General features: G+C 34.7%; 1 non-coding gene across 1 annotated transcript; it reads left to right on the top strand.

The window, feature by feature from the left end:
• The first annotated feature begins 8,155 nt into the window (after positions 1-8,155).
• On the top strand, positions 8,156-8,262 carry LOC121225933 (small nucleolar RNA R71). The gene has a single exon (XR_005923836.1). It is a non-coding gene; the product is annotated as a small nucleolar RNA R71 (small nucleolar RNA).
• The last annotated feature ends 12,601 nt before the right edge of the window (positions 8,263-20,863 follow it).

The raw sequence follows: 20,863 nt of genomic DNA on the forward strand, positions 1-20,863 counted from the left end.
GGATTGGTGATTAAAATTCAAGTTCAAAATAACATCCAACATCATTTTGATCAAATTAATCCGCGGGAGAAAAAATTAAGAAATAATTGAAGATCTTAAGAAGATGGCTATCACCAAATCAATCCGCAATCCAGCAGCACACTATCTTATGGTGGCTGAGAGGAACTGCCTTCGATTTTCTCTTTCCGACTCTGCTCAACTGCTACCCTCTATTGGTTCCTTTGACTCTCTACTCTTAGAGCTTCTTCCTTTGGCTTTTTATAAGCATTTCGTACTAGGGTAACTCCAATAGCCCACAATATCCTCTCCTCTTTTTTATATAGCTTTTTCTGGTACAAGTAGAGTTGGGCTGAGACTGGTATGCGCTGAATGTTGACTCGGTCATCTTCTTGAATTACTATGGCATACAAGGTGGCAAACTGTCCAACCTTTTGCCTTGGCAAACCTTTACTCCTTTATTTCATTCTCCCCAGCTTGCACCTGCCAAACCACCAAACAGAACCCTTCCACATGCAATTAAAAGTATCTAACATGTAAGCACAATCCAAGCTTTTAATGCAAAAAATAGTAATAAAATGTCCTAAAATACCACTAAGTATACCTAAGTACAAACAATTAGCTAGGTCTAAATGCATGAGATATAACTCTTTTCAAGAGTTAGCACACCCCCAAACCTGAGTTATTGCTTGTCCTCAAGCACAATATGCATGAATGCGTGTATGCATCAGTTTTGCCAGTGCATGTACCCATCTTGTACTATCAATCTATTCGAAGACCAATGTATACATCAATTCTCGCCATATTCTCTCGTTAAAAACTTGTTTGAGTATAAGATTACTCCCTAAAAATAAGATTTTCTTAGTTTCTTATATGTTCTGGCTATAGCAAATATCTCCTAACTTACTCAATTTATTTTTTACCCAAACTCAGATCACTCATTCTCTGAGCATACTTGTACAAGCTTACTATTTTTTTATATACAATGTATGCATATTAGGGGATTTAGCATATCACAAAATTCTTTCACTTGATAATCACAATGGAGCATACACTTAATTACCTAGTACTTAATCTTGTCACAATTTAAACTAAAATCACTCTTGAAGCTAAGGCTTTTTGCATGGAAGATGGATGGAGCAAACAACTATCTCCTTAGCTACTCAACCCGTTACTACAGAGGAGAGCCCCTAATTTATTTACTTTCTATTACACACTCTTACTTAAACTCACCTTTCTAGTCAACAGCACGATGGGGCAAACAAAGCGGTACTGACTTACTCAAAAATTCTAACCATTAGAGTGCCTATTGTCCTTTATTTAATAATGCCAAGGAAAATTGACTGAATTTGGATTCAAAAGTCCCTAAGTTAATTAGAAAATACTCACTATAACCCGAAAAAATTGAGTATAGTACATCTCACTTTTCGGAATTAATATTTCAAGCAACCAATCCTAAGCTAAATTTACCCAAACCACTGTCACATGTTCTAGGTGTATTGAAGAATCTAAGCTCATTATCGAACATCATAAGTACAGATTGTACTCCTCATAGACAAAGAATATATAATAGTTACATTATCATGGCAAAACAGATTCAACTAAACTAAAATGATTATACTAAAGTGATCATACATACTAAATATAAAATGCAGCCTAAATGCACAACACACCCCCAAACCTAAGGGATGCATTACCCTCAATGCATGACCAAATATTTAAGAGAACAACTAAAAGAGAAATTTATACAACTAATGTTATGGCACAAGAAAATGAGATGCAAGATGCATGCAAGAAAGTGGCAAACTTAATTGGCTTGGACTAGCATGTATATACCTCATTCTGCTCGACGAGTGGATTTTTAGGCACTAACCTTGTATCGCCCTTTTTTTAGGGGTAATTTCTTCCTCCTCCTTGTCAGTCTTCGTTAACTCATCAATCTGATGATCAATTTCGTGGTCATGTGCAAATACGGGAGCTGGTGGCAAAGGTGGAATAGGGTATTTCCCTTTGGTGGTGGCAGTATCATCCTTTTCCCTTTCTTTCTGGTTCTCAGTATTTAGGGATGTCATCTTTTCAAGTTCTTCAGCAGTAGCTTGAGTAGGTGCCTTGCCAGCAGGTTGAATGGATGCTTCTGCAACAACCTAAGTGGGTTGCTTGGCAGCATCAGCAAATAGGAGCAAAGTGGCTAGGTAAAGAATAAATTATGGCATTAGCTTCTTAAAATTATTTTGGAGGGATTTCCTTAGATCCAAATCCCTACTCCTCACAAAAGCCCAATATTACGCTTACTATTATTGAGTCTGTGCCATCTCTTCAGTCAGGTGAAACTGTTAAATTTTAAAAAGGGACATCCTCTGCTCTAACTGCTTCAAGGAGTGAAATATTTGTTGTTAAAGGGAGCTACAAGAAACTAGAGGTGTTGTCATAGGAGTATGCGCAGCAAATGAGGTGGTGGCATGGCTATGCTGATTTGCCCTAGCAACATCAGTGCCTTGGATCTTGGCAAAGATTATATTGGTCAGCCCATCTTTGCTAGGGTGATATCCTTCTCCATATTGAGAGGGACCTGGGTAATTCGACACAGGGCAGTAATAAGTGAGGGGAAATTTAAGCTACCCGCATTCTTTTCAACACACCTATGTATTTCATGAAAACTGATCCTTCTAACATTAATCTTTCTCCCTTTTATAATGGAGTGCAACAAAAGCATTCGTTCTTTTGAAACAGTGGTATTATGTGTAGACGGTATAAGTCGACTTCTCAAAAAATGATACTAAATCTTCCCAATTAGCTTTAAAAAAGTCCTCTCGATAGTACAATAGTCTTGGATGGAAACAGTTCATCGTGTTCCCTCAATACACAAATCCTCTAATACTTGGTTTAAACCCTCAACAGTAATACGTTCAACAAACAACGTGTGTTTATCCTATATACCTACAAGACCAAACTGTGCATTAATATGGTCTTCACCAAAAGGAATGGACGTACCTCTTATGTAGATAAAAAGGAAATTTGGAGAGTTGGCATGGGCACAAAATTCTCGAACAATTTTTCCTAAAACATCTTCGGGGTGCAAACAAAAAATATTCCACCCATGTTTTTCTACTATTGAAGATACAGATTCGTCGTATCCTATTGAAGATACAGATTCTTCGTATCCCATGTATGGTTCATCTTTAGGCAAGAACCCTTACTCAAAATAGAAAGGCCGCTTCGCGATGTTTCTATTGTATCTCATGTTTGCGGTAGCGTTAAAGAATGTCTTTGGTTGAGTAGCACCAGCCCTTGATGATTTGGCATTTTTAGAGGCAGTTTTGATGCGAGCCATTGGAGAAAACTGGAAGAAATCATAGAGAACGTAGTGGAAAAAATTGGATAGATTGAAAAGAAAGAGTCATAAAAATGAAAAAAATTAAGAAACTTAAGAGACATGAGTAGTTGAGGAGAGAAAAATAAGGGGATAATGATGACACTTCCATAGACGTGCTCACGTGAGTAGTTGAGCAATTGAAACATGTTAAGGAAGTTGCACAACGTAGAGAGGGAAAGAAAAAAACTAAGAGGATTTTGGGGGGGGAAATGTGAAGTGCCCTGATCCTAAAAAGTTTAAATCCCCTTCTATGGACTCGCCCAATAACATTATTGGCCCAACTAAAAGAAACATCTCTCCCCTTGGACTTATCTAATTGGTCAACCTCACGTTTTCCACTACCCAGTTCGTCACAATGCTACGACAAACTCCTTTGAATATCGCAACTTCTTAGTTTACATTTTTTATTCTACCTTTGAAAATCGTAGAAATTTTTTCAAAAATAAAAACAGAATTGAAAAAAATATTAAATAATTGCTAAAAATAAAATTAAAGTAAAACAATTAAATAAAAGAAAGAAAAAAGAAATTGCTAGCTCAAACATCTCGGAGATAAATGGACTGCTTGTCTCAATCCACATGGGCACCCTAGTAGTGCTTTAAGCGTTGCCCATTAACTTTAAATGTGACTCATGTTTTCAAATCCTTGATATTAACAGCTCCATGAGGATACATGGGCTACTTTAAAAGGACTTGACCAGCGAGACATTAATTTACCTGGAAACAATTTGTGCCTATAGTTAAATAACAACACCTATTTTTCGGGTTCAAATTGTCGCGACATGATTTTTTTATCGTGCCAACACTTGGTCCTTTCCTTGTACAGCTTAGCATTCTCATATCCTTGTGTTCAAAACTCCTCCATTTCATTCAATTCTAACAACCTTTTATAGCCAGGAGCAACCTAATCCATGTTCAACTTCTTAATAGCCCAAAATGCTTTGTGCCTAAGTTCAACAGGAAGGTGCAATGGCTTGCCATAGATAAGTTTAAAAGGTGACATTCCCAATAGATTTTTGTAAGCAGTATGATACGCCCACAAAGCTTTATCCAACCTGGTAGACCAATCCTTACTAGTAGGATTCACCACTTTTTCTAAAATAGTTAATTTCTCTGTTCGAAATTTTAGCTTGTCCGTTTGTTTGGGGGTGATATGTCGTGGCACTCTTATGTTTCACCCCATACCAATGCAAAGAATTGGCTACCAACTTACAAACAAAATGAGACCCCTCATACCTAATAATGGCTCTAGGTGTACCAAATCTTGTAAAAATGTTCTTGTGTAAAAACTTTCTTACTAACCTTGCATCATTGGTAGGAAGGAAAACAACCTCGACCCACTTAGAGACATAGTCTACTGCTAACAGTATGTACACCTTTCCCACTAATGGTGGAAATGGACCCATACAGTCTATTCCCTATAAATCAAACAACTCAATCTTCAATATACTTTGCAATGGCATTTCGTGTCTTCTAGATAGATTCCCTATTCTCTGACAACGATCGCAAGACTGATAGAATTCATGAGCATCCTTGAGCATACTTGGCAAATAAAATCCTGACTAAAGTACTTTGGTAGCAAATTTCATCCCTCTGAAATGTCCTCCGTATGGAGTTGAATGACAATACTGTAGAATGTTGTGTATTTCATCATCATGGACACACTTCTTAATTATTTGATCAACACAATGTTTAAACAAGAAAGGTTCATCCCAATAATAGTGCTTGGCATCATGAAGAAATTTTTGTCTTCTCTGATAGTTGAAATCAGATGGCAAGACACCACTTACTAAATAGTTCAATATGCCAGTATACCAAGGTAATGTCGTGGAAACTAACAGTTGTTCGTCTGAGAATTCTTTTTCAATAAGTGTATCATGACTACCTTCACTTCCAGATTCTATCATCGACAAGTGATCAACCACTTGATTCTTAGTCCTTTTTCGATATCTAATTTCCAAGTCAAACACCTGCAGCAACAGTATCCACCTAATCAACCTCAGCTCAGCATCTTTCTTAGTCATTAGATCCTTAAGAGAAGAGTAATCTGTACAGACTATGACCTTTATACCAACTAGATATGAATGAAACTTATCGAACACGAACACCATAGCCAATAACTCATTTTTCGTGGTGGTGTAGTTAAGCTGCGCTTTTAATAAAGTTCTATTAGCATAAGATATTGCCCACAGTATTTTGTCTTTCCTTTGCCCCAACATGGCTCCCACAGCATAATCGTTGGTGTCACGCATGAGTTGAAAATTTTGTGTTCAATCCGAAGCTACTAAAATTGGTGTTGTTATGAGTTTGTTCTTTAACTCTTCAAAGGCTACCAAACACTGTTCATCAAAATTGAAAGGCCTATTTTACTCCAATAGAGTGTACAAGGGTTTAGATATCTTCAAAAATTCCTTAATGAATCTTCTATAAAAGCCTGCATGACCTAAAAAACTTATAAGACCCTTGAAGTCCTCTATCAATTCATTTTTTTCTCTATCCACTTCAATTCTTCTCTCTGATATCCTATGCCCCAGGACAATTCTTTCACGAACCATGAAGTGGCATTTCTCCTAATTTAACACAAGATTCATTTCTTTGCAGTGGCACAAAACCAATTCCAAATTTTTCAAACAATCTTCAAAATCATTCCAGAACACAGAAAAATCATCCATAAAGACTTCAAGAAAGTTTTCACCATGTCAGATAATATGGCATCATACAACGCTGAAAAGTTGTCAGGGCATTACATAACCTGAGCGACATCTGTCTAAAGGAAAAAGTACCATATGGACATGTGAAAGTTGTCTTCTCTTTGTCATTAGGGTTATGGAAATCTATTTGTATCCTGAATAATCATCCAAAAATTAGTAGAAAGCTTTCCCAGCTAACCTATCCAACATCTGACCAATAAATGGAAAGGGAAAATGGTCCTTCCTCGTTGCGTTGTTAAGATTGCGGTAATCCATACAAACTCTCCATCTCATGAAAGTGCGAGTTGGTATGAGGTCATTGTAATCATTACTTATCACTATGACACCTCCTTTCTTGGGTACACATTTATAGGACTCACCCATGAGCTATATAAAATTGGGTAAATAATGCTAGCATCAGGTCACTTAATAATCTCTTTCTTGACGACTTCTTTCATAATCGGATTCAGTCTTTGCTGCTGTTCAATGGAATTTCTAGGGTAATCCTCTAACAAAATCTTATGCATGCAGAATGCAAGGCTAATTCCCTTTATATAAGCCAGGTCCATCCCAATGCCTTCTTAAATCGCATTCCAAGAATAATTGGCACATCTTGTTCAATTTTACATTCTAAAATAAGAAAATCCATAGGAAAGATAAATTTATCTACTCTTACCAGCACATCATAAATTTTACCTTCTGGATACGCGTAGGATCGGTCAGCTAATTGCAACGTAACCGTAGTAGGTCTCACTTTTCCAATTCCTAGCTTCGTAAAAGTAGACATAGACAGTAGATTTATACTCACCCTTAGATCATATAATGTTTTACCAACGTAATGATTTCCAATTGAACATGGAATAGTGAAACTCCCTAGGTCCTTCAACTTTGGAGGTAATTTATTCGTCAACATTGTTTTGCATCCTCCAGTGAGAGTAATAGTATCAAATTCTCCCAATCTATGCTTCTTTAACAATATATCTTTCATAAATTTCACATAATTGGGCATTTTCTCCAAAGCTTCAACCAGTGGTATGTTAATATGAAGTTGTTTCAAAACCTCCAAAAATCTTTTAAACTGAATATACTGCTTAGAATTCTTAAATCACTGAGGAAAAGGTAAAGGTGGTCATTCTTCAAATTATTGATATTATTTTACAATGGCATTCTTCTTGGCAACATGATCTGGGTCTGCCATAGCATTTTTCTACTTGCCATTTTTAGATTTAGTATATTTTTCAGATGACTATGGGATCTTTACCTAGTTGTTATTCAAGTTTTCCCCTTCTATCATGGCATTTTCAGAAATATCATCAAGATGAGTTCCGGTTCTCAGAGTGATGGCCTTGCACTACTCCTCCCATTGTGATCTTGAATTCTCGGTATCACTATGCAATGCCCCTTTTGGTCTTGAATTTAACCTGATTCTCAAGGGCTCAGAGAGACGCAGCCTGACTCTAAATTACAACATCATTCTTGGCCATATATTCCTTCAAAAAAGTTTCAATAGATGGTGATGATGAAATCGATGCCTGACCTTGCTAGAAATTTTGCCTCGGCATGGGTTGAGTATAACCAAACAATGCATTGATGGCATTCTATGTTGCCGTATTGGTGAAATTCCTCGTACCATGATTATTCCAACTAAATTTCGGATGTTGCTTCCACCCTAGATTATATGTGTTGGAATAGGGGTTATTATTCCGGTTGAAATTACCCATGTAGCAAACAGATGTTGGATTTGATGGGCATTCATCAAACACATGGACTTCACCAAAATAAAAACAAGATAGTTCGTTTGATTTTAATTCCTAGACTGTAGTAGGCCTTTTAATTGTTTTAATCATATTATCCAAAAAAGATACTTGGGCTGTCAACGAAGTGATTGCATCCAGCTCCATAGTACTAGAAGATCTCTTGTATGTCCTAAATCTTATGGAACAATATTGATAATCATTGTTGGCAATCTTTTCCAAAATCTCATATGTTTTATTATAAGATTTATCCAACAAAGCATCCTTGGCTTAAGCATCAACTACCATCCTCGTATATGCATTCTGCCATTATAGAATATCTCCATCTGGTTCTAGTGTTGGAATCCATGCATCAGACATTTTTGAATTGAATCTTTAAATCGTTCCCAAGTTTTATGTAATGTTTCATCCTCCAATTTTTGAAAAGATGCAATATCATTTCTAAGCTTGGCATTCATATTTGGGAGATTATACCATAGTGAAAACCTCTAGAAAAGGTCATTCCATGATGCCACAGTTCCCGACAACAAAGCATTTAGCCATGCTCTCGTTCGATCTCTTAAAGAATATGCAAATATTTTAAGTCGTAGAGTGTCTTCAGGCATACCTTGCTGCTTAAACGAGTCACAAACATCTAGAAAAAGTCGTAAATGTCATCTTGGATCTTTAGTGGGCAGTCCACCAAATAGTCCTACTATTTTTAACATCTGAAACATCACCAGTTTCAGTTTAAACTGTTGTGCTTGTATTTTTGGTCTGACTATCCCTAGATTCAGGTAATCAAAAATTAGCACAACATGCTTTCGGATTGGTCTATGTCGATCATCTATCATCCCACGAACATGAGGATTAGCAACTTGACCATTAAAATTATCATTCATACCAGGTATCACTTTATGAATAGAGGGATTAGCATCGTGTCCATTCGGATTATAATTGAGACCAGGATCATTTCTGTTCCTAGTTATTTTTTGCAGTTCTTTTTGCCTTCTTCATAAAGTTCTTTCAATCTCTGAGTCAAAAGGATATTCTTTGTTAGCAGGAATGCCTCTTCTCATGCACTGATGACAAACCTATAGAAATTAAATATAACTAAGTGAAATAAAACTAATGGAATTAAGTAAAATAACCAAACCAAATTACACCAAATTGCCGATCCCTAGCAACGACGCCAAAAACTTATCACATATGAATATGATATGCGAATTGTGCAAGTATACACATTGGATTAAGTAATAAAGTGATAAGTGAGATCGTCTCCATAGGGATCGAATTAGGTATAGAAATGGTCAAGTTATTATAATGATTAATGTTATGACAAAACCAAGTGAAGTACGCTGTGATAAATTAAAATAATAAGGGTGTGTGTGACATGTACACTGACTAATATTAGAAAATGCTAAGGCAAAGCAAGAGTAAAAATGCAATGGCAATTATAAGAATAATTACGTGAATAAAATGTGAGCGAATAAATAAATAACTAAGAATTCTATGGCAAAGATACAGTGGCAATGACTGAAGGTCTATGATGATGATTTAGAAGGTTAGGACTACTAAGAATCTACCATTCCTTTCAGTAATGCCTCAAAATAATCATACTAAAATCTACTGCTAAGAAGAAACATAAAATGACCTGCTCCTTTCGAGAGCAAGGTCTCAAGTTACCCAGCTTGTGTTTATAGGCCTTATCATGGTACCCTGCACTATTTTGTCTTCATTCTATACAAATGATGCTCTATATCTAGAGTCTACAGCAAGTATTCTGTCGAATACTCACTTGTATCATTCAATTTCGGTCCAACTAATCCAACCTTTTCAAAATTTGATTCAGTTTATAGGCATGTTGCACATTCATCTATTTCTAAGGAATATACGCATACATGTAGAAAATAAAAGCAATTGAATGAAACAATAGATTAAATAAAATATATGTTTCAACCATTAAAGAAAATAAAAGTTTTCTTCATATAATCCCAACTCTATGAGATTTAACTTATGGATTGGTGATTAAAATTCAAGTTCGAAATAACATCCAACATCGTTTTGATCAAATTAATTCACGAGAGAATAGATTAAGAAATAAAGGAAGAACTTAGGAAGATGGTTGATGCCAAGTCAATCCACAATCTAGCAGCACAGTGTCCTGTGGTGGCTAAGAGGGACTACCTTCGGTTTCCTCTTTCCAACTGTACTCAGCCACTACCCTCTATAAATGCCTTCGACTCTCTACTCTGAGGGCTTCCTCCCTTGGCTTTTTATATACAGTTCGTCCTAGAGTAACTCCAACAACCCACAATATCCTCTCTTCTTTTTCGGTAGATTTTTCTAGTAGAAGTACAGTTAGCCTGAGACTGGTATGAGTTGAATGTTGACTCAATCGTCTTCCTGAATTGCCACGATATACAAGGTGCCAAAATGTTTAACCTTTTTCCCTAGAAGACCTTCACTCCTTTATTTCTTTCTCCCCAGCATGCACCTGCCAAACCACCAAGCACAACTCTTCCACATGCAATTAAAAGTATATAACATGTAAACACATTCCAAGCTCCTAATGCAAAAAATACTAATAAAATGTCCTAAAATGCCACTAAGTGTACCTAAGTACAAACAATTAGCTAGGTCTAAAGGCATGAAATATAACTCTTTCAAAGAGTTATCAATATCTCATATCAACTTATTTGAGCGTGGCCATGCATTTCTAATCTCACTCAATCAAGAGGCCTAAGATATTGCTCCCATTATGTAGGAGGGATAAATCCTATCTTGATCAACCATATCTCACTACATGGATTACGATATATCCAACATCAACCTTTATAGTAAAACTTGTTACGGTAGATATTTTGACTATATTAAAATATACAACTCATGATGTTGGGACAATGATGATCTCAAGTCTAAGGATAATATACATAGTTATCACTGTGAGTAATATTGTGAATATTACACAATAATCCAATAAGCACACTCATAGCAGATCAGTCTAATATGTTGTTCTCTGACACAAACTCATGTATTGATTTTGACATCCCTATGTCAATGACAACTCTTTGTCATCAATCAACTACACATTAGTCTCAATGCATTATTATTTTCCAAGCCCATAATAATACTTAACTAAGGACCTTTTAAGAATAATAATATGTTTTTATGACTTATTTATAATTCAGTTTATTTATATACACAGAAAAAGAAACTGAAATAATAATGGCAATACCTTATATTAATAAATAAGGTAAAATGAGTATGTGATTACAATCATCTCATTATTGGTCTTTGAGCATACTCTAACATCTCCCACTAGCACTAAGACCAATCAATCATATATCTAATACCGAATGACTTAATGTGACAATCATGCTTCTGCTGTGTCAAAGGATTCGTCAGTAGACCAACGATGTTGTCATCTATTGGTACTCTGCATATTTCTACATCCCCTCGACCAATGATTTCTTGAATGAGATGAAAGCGCCTAAGTATATGTTTGGACCGCTTGTGAGATCTGGGTTTCTTTGCTTGTGTGATAGCTCCATTGTTGTAACAACGAAGTTCTATAGCATCTGATATGCTTGGCATAACCCCTAGTTCAGATATGAACTTTTGGATTTGAACAACCTCTTTTACAGCCTCACTAGTTGCACTATACTTGACCTTAGTTGTAGAAGTAGCTATGTATCTTGCTTTGAACATTTCCAACTCACAGCGCCACCATTAAGGCAAAACACAAAACCCGATTGCGATCGTGAATCATCCTTGTCGGTTTGGAAACTAGCATCAGTGTAACCTTTTACACTTAGCTCTTCCTCACCTCCTTATAAATGGAATGTATCCTAAGTCCTTCTCAACTACTTAAGGATATTTTTAACTACGACCTAATGACCTTTACCGGGAACTACTTGGTAATGACTTGTCATGCTTAAAGCATAAGATAATCTGAACGAGTACATAGCATGACATATAAATAGATCCAATAGTCGAAGCATGTGAAATCATACTCATACGTTCTCTCTCTTGTGAATTTGAAGGACACATTTCTTTCGAGAGTGAAATACCATGTCTTATAGGTAGGAATCCTCTATTAGATTCTTGCATACTGAACATTTTTAGTACTTTCTCTATGTATGTACTTTGGCTTAGACCTACGAGTCGTCTTGGACTATCTCTATAGATTTTGACTCCTAATATGTATGTAGCCTTGTCCAAGTCCTTCATAGAAAAACAACTTCCTAACCAAGTCTTAACAGATTGCAGGGTAGGTATGTCATTTCCTATCATAAGTATGTCATCTACATACAGTACCAAGAATATATTAGTGTTCCCACTATTGTTCTTGTAAACACAATACTCATCTTAAATTTTTATAAAACCAAACTCTTTGATTGCATCATTAAAAGGAAGATTCCAACTTCAAGTAGCTTACTTTAATCCATAAATGGATCTTTATAGCTTGCATATCTTACTAGCATCTTTTGGATTGTCAAAACCTTCAGGTTGTGTCATGTACACATCCCCTTCCAGTGTCCCATTAAGGAAAGTTATTTTGACGTCTATTTGATTTTATAATCATGAAATACAGCTATTGCAAGTAAGATACGGATGAATTTGAGCATAGCAATAGGAGAAAAGGTTTCATCATAGTCTACACCATGAACTTGTCAAAAACCTTTAGTGACTAATCGCCTTTTGTATGTTTGTACAGTACCATCTTTGTCAATTTTCTTTTTGAAAACCCACTTGCACCTTATGGGTTTAACCCCTTCAAGTGGGTTAACCAAGAGCCATACTTGGTTTTTTTTTTAAATGGAATACATCTCAAACCTCATGGCCTTAAGCCATTTATTAGAATTTGGGCTCGCTACCACTTCTTGATAAGTCCTAGTCTCATCTTGATCCATAAGTAGAATATCACCATGTGCTGTAATGAGAAATCCATATCTCTCAGGTACATGATGTTCTCTTAGAGATCTTCATGGTAGTTGTGTTTCTAAAATAATCGATTGTTCCACAACAACTTGTGGAACCTGTTGTTGTTCAATCTCTGGTTTAGTGATCTATTGTTGTTCTTGAATTTCTCTGAGTTTTATTCTTCTACCACTTCCCTTTTTAGAGACAAAATCTCTTTCAAGGAAGACTCTTGTACGAGCAACAAACACTTTTTTTCTCGGTAGGATTGAAGAAATAATATCTTTTAGTTTCCTTAGGATATCCCACAAGGAAGCACTTTCGAGATTTAGGTTTAGCTTAGTAGATGTTTGACGTTAAACATAAACTTCACAAGCCCAAATCTTCATGAAAGACATACTAAGACACTTCCTAGTCCACATCTCATATGGTGTCTTTTGAACCGATTTAGATGGAACACGATTTAGTGTGAAAGCATTGTTTCTAGTGCATGTCCTCGAAAGGAAGTAAGAAGATCAACATGACTCATCATTGATCAAACCATGTGTAACAATGTTTGATTTCTCCTTTTAGAAACCCGATTCCATTGTGGAGTACCAGAAGGTGTAAGTTGTGAGACAATCCCACATTCCTTTAAAAACTCCTTATCGATTTGATCGAAGTGCCTTAATACTTTTACCTAGTTGGTTGTGTACTTCATTTTTAAATTCCTTGAACTTTTCAGGTGCTTCAGATTTATGGGGCATAAGATAGATATACCCATATCTACTGAAGTCATCAGTGAAAGTAATTAAATATTGAGAACCTCCTCTAGCTTGTGTGTTCATTGGTCCACATACATCACTATGTATTAAGCCCAATAAATCATTACCTCGTTCACTTTTACTATTAAAGGAGTTTTATTTATTTTACCCTACAAGCAAGACTTACATATATCCAATTGTTCAAAAACAAAAGAATCCAAAATCCCATTTTTATGGAGCTCTGTTATGCGCTTCTCACTTATATGGCCCAAATGGCAATGCTAAAGATAAGTTTTATTAGAGTCATTTATTTTTTATCTTTTAGTATTTATGTTATAAATGGATCTATCTTGAACTAAAATGTATAGGTCATTTACTAATTGTGTCAAACCATAGAAAACATTATTGAGATAAAAAGAACAATAATTGTTTTAATAATTATCTCAAAACCAATTTTGTCTAAATAAGAAATTGAAATAATGTTTCTAGTCAAACTGGGCACAAAATAACAATCCTCCAAAATTAAATCAAGTCCACTAGGCAATAATAAAATATGTGTTCCTATAGATAATGTAGCAACTCTTGCTCCATTCCGAACTCACAGGTCTACATCTCCTTTAACTAGATTCCTACTCCTTTGTAGTCCCTATAAAGAGGTAAAAATATGAAAACCACATCCGATATGTAACACCCAATAAGTATATGTTGATAAATTACTATCAATAACATAAATACCTGAAGTGGACGCTCCGTTTTTCTTTGCCTTCTTGACCTCTTCAAGATAGGCAAAGCAATTCTTCTTCCAGTGTCCTGTTTTACAACAATGGAAACATTTTCCTTCACTAGCAATTTCTCCTTTAGGTTTCAATGTAACTTTTCCTTTTTTGGGTTTGGCCTTGCCATTTTCTCCTTAGCCTTACCCTTTCCTTTGCCCTTGTCCTTGCGGACCATCAAAATGGGCTTAGGCCTAGCCTTTTTCATGTTACTCTCAGTAGTTTGTAACATGCTGAGCAACTATGGCAAATTCTTATTAATCTCATTCACGTTGAAATTAAGGAAAAATTGGCTAAAACTATCTGAAAATGATTGCAGGATGACATCGGTGGCCAACTCCACACCTTGAGGGAATCCTAGTTTTTCAAGGCTTCCTGTATAGCCTATCATCTTGAAAATGTGAGTTCCTAGAGGAGTTTCCTCCACCATTTTGTATCAAAACAAATCTTCATAGGTCTTGTACCTCTCTTGAAGTGCTTGCCCCTCATATAATTCCTTGAGGTATTGGATCATATAATAGGCAACCATATCCTCATGTTGCCTTTGAAGCTCAAAAGTCATGGTGGCAAGCATTAGACATCCTATGTCTAACATGTCATCAAGATGCTTCTTATAACCATCCTTTTCAGCTCTAGAGGCATTAGCTACTGGTTCATCAGGAATGGGTTTCCTCAATGACATATAATTTTTGTTCTTATTTGAGAACAATCCTCAAGTTACAAAACCAATTAAGGAAGTTCAAGCCATTCAACTTGTCAATCTCCAAAACCAATCGTAATGATAAATATTTTTTTTTCTTTTTTACCATAATTAATCTAAAATAATAAGATATGATCATGAGTACATTTACCAAGTTTATTATAATCATTAAAATGACTTTATTAAATGAAGCTCCCACTATTTTATTCAAAATTGATAACCTTCATATTTTATTTTTTGAAAGACTTTATCTAAAGTTTTCTAGTGGGTAAGGATCCATATTTCACCACCTTCTTAAGTCAGCTTTGGCTTTACACTCAAGATTATGGTTATTTAAGTAAGCAACACTTATTAATTACATCACATGTAACTCCTCTATTTTGTTCTAATCATGTCATTATTTATCCAAATATCTTGCCTCTAGATATCTAATCCTATTAGAGTAACCTAGTTAAGTTATTAACCAATATCATAATTGTCGAACATCACTTGCTTATTCTTCGCGTTTGACCAAGATAGATACATATACTTCGCTTTAGCAAAACCCACATTATATTGATCGAGGCTTTAATGAGGGTAAATATTGGAAGGCAATCTTAACTTAATATTTTATTGATGGGTTTTTAAACTAAATTAATCTCACCATTAATGGTCAACATTTGTCCATTTAATCCTTAAATTGATCTTATCAATATCCTATAACATGCATGCTAACATATCATCAACTGTATCATATACAAGAAATATATAAAGCAATAAATAAATGCAATGGTTATAGCACAAAAAACTAAAGTGGTTCCTCCCAAGCCAATGGGAAAACCGTAGGGAATCCTAAGGGTTTATGCCGCTTCTCAAGCTTCTTTTCCACTACAGGTAGCCAGCCTTCTTTTCCTCTAGTTCCTATCAACTCGTACAATTTACAATTATAGAAATTCATTTCACATACGAGGGAGTAAGATGATAAGAGAAGTACAAGAGAAATATAGAAAGGCACAACATGTAGGCCATATTTATAAAATTACAACCTTTGCAAACAATAAATTAAATGGGTTATCAGGATATAACCATGCATTTCCAAATTCCATGCATATCAAACATAGTAAGCAACATGTGTCTAATACAATCAAATCAACCAATAAATTTAATCTCGAACCCGTATCGTAAAAGTGGTGCAACAGAAAAATTATTCCAACTATCATCAACCATAAATTCATGTACGAGGAATGAATCGGGTTGAAATAGGGTTGAAAATATACCATATTTACTGAAAATGTTGAAAGGATGCTACTGATTCGATGTCAATTCCAAGCCACAACGAAAACGTTCCAGGCTCTGCATAATCCACTCCGTCAAAAATGAACAACCACTTTCCCTTGAACTTTTCAGAGAGAAATAAAAATGGTTGCTATACCTTTTAAATTATTAAGTTGGTAACATTAACACACTAAAGGATTATCATCCTTTTGTCCTCTTTGATATCACATATTAAAAAGGAAATCTAGGATTATTCCCTTATTAATAAAGAAGGGAAATGGAAAGTTAGAAAAAAAGAATTATATTCTATCCAAAAGAATATTAATTTCCATGCCTTTTATATTTTGACCAAAATTAATTAATATAACTATTTATATTAATAAATTCTATAAAATATATACAATTAATATGTTTTATGAATCAGATTCATATATTAATTATATATATGTTCTCTATTTGTGTACAACAAGTTTGTACATATAATTTGTTTAATATTTATCTATCAAATTAAAGTAATTCAACAATTAATTTTATTCATGTGAAAACTACAATACAATACCAACTGTATTTGGATTCTGTTTGTGTCAAGTATAGAGTGTGACTCTGTAGGCTCTTGTAACATTGGTAGTAATAATAGATCCTTTCTAGCATTACAAGTAATGAGTGACATCTAGCAATAAATCATTTCCACCAAAGTTAGAAGAAGTCGTGATTTGACATAACCTATCTGTGATAATATTTTCATGTATTATATCATTTTATCCTTAATATCTAGATTGGATACAAGTCATGGAATAGTCACACTTGTATAGTCCAAGCTCATATTTCTTGATTTTCTGAGCAGATACAATAAACAAATAAGTGTGATATTTCATATCAACTTATTTGAGCATGGCCATTCTGTTGGGAATGCTGATACACCCATGGCGCAGCAAAAATTAATAAAAAAACATAATTCCGGTGATCCAACCCATGGATCCATGTGCGAGGAACGAATCAGGGTGAAATAATGGTTTCAAAATTATCGTAATTTTAATCTGAGTAGATAGCGATGCCTCGGCAATGAGAATTCTAATCTACTATCGAACCAAGCCGCAACCTTTCATGGTTTCAACCTCAATGTAATCCGCCCAGTTTGACAATGAACGGAAGAAATCCCCAAAACTATTTTGGAGAATTCTTTGCTTGACGGCTACTAGACTTCACAAGCAAAATTTCAGGATTTTATTTCTTAGGGTTTTTTTTTTAATCTCACACACTAACCCCCTTATAATTGGTATGTATAATGAATCATAATTCATAAAACTTTTATCCGAACATAATAATCATAATTAAAAATAAATAAATATAATAATGTTTTAAATCAAAAATTATAATTACATTAATTATAATAAGGATTTCGGTAAACTATATTTATTTAAATTTATGTACGAACCAAATTCATATATTAATAGAACTATGTTCTTATTATGTGTACAACAATCTTGTACATATAATATGTTCGATATTTGATTACCCAATTAAATTAATTCTATAATTAATTTAATTCATGTGACAACCAAACACAATACCAACTATGTTTTATTCCGTTCATTTCAACCATAGGGTGTGACCCTGTAGGTTTTTGTAATGTTAGCAGTAATACTAGAACAATTCTAATGTTACAAACAATGAGTGGCATCTAGCAATGCATCATTGCTACCTAAGTTACAAGAAATCATGATTCGACATAATTTTTTTGCAATTAACCTTTCATGCATTAATCCTTAAGTCCTTTATCTTTGGATTGGACACAAATCATGGAATAGTCACACTTGCATAGTCCATCCCATGTTCCTTGATATCTTGAGTAGACTATGATATACAAATAAGCATGACATCTCATATCAACTTATTTGAGCATGGCCATGCATTTCTAGTCCAACTCAATCAAGTGGCCTAAGATATTACTCCCATTATGTAGGAGAGACTTATCCAATATTGATCAACCATATCCCTCTACATAGATTCTGGTATATCCAACATCAGCCTTTATAGAACAACCAGTTACGGTGTACGTTTGACTGTATCAAAATATACAACTCACAATGTTGGGATAATGATGATCTCAAGTCTGAGGATCATATACATATTAATCACTATAAGTAATGTTGTAATAATTACATAATAATCCAAGAAACATACTTATAGCGGGTCAGTCCAATATGTTTGTTCTTTGACACACATATTCATGCATTGATTTTGACACTCCATATCAATGACAACTCTTTATCATCAATCAACTACATGTTAGTCTTAATGCATTATTGTTTTCCTAGTCAACAATAATACTTGACTAAGGACCTTTTAAGAATAACCATATTATTCTCAGGACATTATTATAAAACAGTTTATTTATACTCATAGAAAAAAAATTGAAATAGTAATGGTAACGCCTTATATTACCTTATATTAATAAACATGATAAATCAAGTATGTTATTACAACCATCTCATGATTGATCTTTGGGCATACTCTTAAATATTCATTTCTAGTCTCACTCCATCAAGGGGCCTAAGATATTACTCCCTATATGTAGAAGGGATAAATCCTATCTTGATCAACTATATTCCATTATATGGATTGTGGTATATTCGACATCAGTCTTTATAGTACAGCCTATTATGGTAGACGTTTTGCCTTTATCAAAATATAAAACTCACGATGTTTGGAAAATGATGATCTCAAGTCTGAGGATCATATACATAGTTACCACTATGAGTAATATTGTGATTACTACATAATAATCCAAGAAACACACTCATAGTGGGTTAGTCCAATATGTTGCTCTCTAATACATACTCATGTATTAATTTTGGCATCCATATGTTAATGAAAACCCTATGTTAATGACAACCCTTTGTCATCAATCAACTACACATTAGTCTCAATGCATTATTATTGTCCAAGCCCACAATAACACTTGAATAAGGACCTTTTAAGAAAAATCATATTATTCTTAGGACTTTACTATTTATAAGTTTATTTATATACACAAAAAAAGAAACTAAAATAAAAATGACAATACCTTATATTAATAACGAGGTAAAATGAGTATGTAATTACAACCATCTCATATTTGGTCTTTAGCCATACTCTAACATTAGCAACTATTGTGAATCAAACTTAGGCTAGACAGTCTACCCTTGTTTATGCCGTTAAAGGTTGTGAGGAAATAGATGCATTTGATATCATCGCAGGTATTTTTACCATTCATTTTGTCCCGTATTTTTTCGTAGTAGACATATGATCCACCCATTCATATGTTGCTTGTAATATGTCTGATAAACTAGGTGTTGGGGTAGAGGAAACCACTACCGATGTTACCATAGTAAGCCATTTAGGGAAATAAGTTATTGTAAATAAGATCTGTAAGAGATATCCATTGGAGGTTCAGAGGGGTAATGTTTCTAGTGGATCTTATGAAATTATCTTTTGGGGAGTTTGATTTAATTTTAGGAATAGATTGGTTGATAGAACACCAAGATAGCCTAGATTGTGCCTATAAGAGAGTAACCTTGCAAACGGTTGAGGGTTGAGATATTGTTATGGTTGAAGAGCAACAAAACTATTTATTGAATTTAATGTCCGCTATGGTCACCAAAAATTAGTTCGGAAAGGGTGTTAGGCTTATCTAGCCTATGTAGTGGATATGAATGCAAAAAATTCTATCATAGAAAATATTTGTATTGTTAGGGAATTCCCAGATGTGTTTCATAGGGAGCTACCAGGGTTACCTTCAGATCATAAGGTAAAATTCGTAATTGAGTTGTTGCTAGGGACTGCTCCAGGTACTATCAACTAAAGGTAAAGGAGGTAGATGTGTCAAAAATTGTATTTATGATTCGATATGGCCACTACGAATTCCTGGTAATGCCTTTCAGATTAACCACTACTCCAGCTGTCTTCATGGACTTAATGAACCGAGTGTTCCAACCTTTCCTTGATCAGTTCGTCACTGTATTCATCGATGACATCTTAGTTTATTAAAAAACTAAAATTGAACAAGATGAACACCTTAGGAATGTTTGGCAAATCCTTCGGGAAAAGAAACTTTATGTGAAACTAAGTACAAATTCGGACTTAAAGAAGTCATGTTTCTAGGACATATGGTATCTCCAAAGGGTATCTGTGTAGATTCGAAAAAGATAAAAGCTAACCTAGAAAGGAAACAACCTAAAATTGTTTTTGAAATCTATAGTTTCATTGGTTTAGTCGGGTACTATCATAAATTTGTTGAAGGGTTGTTACAGATTGTTGCTCCTCTAACTAAGTTGTTGAAGAAGAATGTCTCGTTTAAATGGACAGACGAGCAACAAGCTAGCTTTGAAAAGCTAAAGCCTGTCTTAACTCAAGCTTTTGTGTTAATTCAGCCCGAGCTAAGAAAAAAGTATATGGTGTATAGTGATGCATCTTACACTAGCCTTAGATGTGTGTTGATGCAAGGTGATGAAGTAGTTTTCTATGCGTCAAGGCAATTGAAATATCATGAGTGCAACTACTGGACTCATGACTTGGAGTTGGTAGTTGTAACAGCCTGATTTTGGGCCTAGTCGGAACAGTGATTTCGAGACAACAAATTTGATGAGAAAAAAAAATATTTTTATTATATTTTTATGTTCTAAAATTTCACAGAAAG

This window comes from Gossypium hirsutum, chromosome D13 (genome assembly GCF_007990345.1).
Source record: "Gossypium hirsutum isolate 1008001.06 chromosome D13, Gossypium_hirsutum_v2.1, whole genome shotgun sequence".
NCBI classification, from domain to species: domain Eukaryota; kingdom Viridiplantae; phylum Streptophyta; class Magnoliopsida; order Malvales; family Malvaceae; genus Gossypium; species Gossypium hirsutum.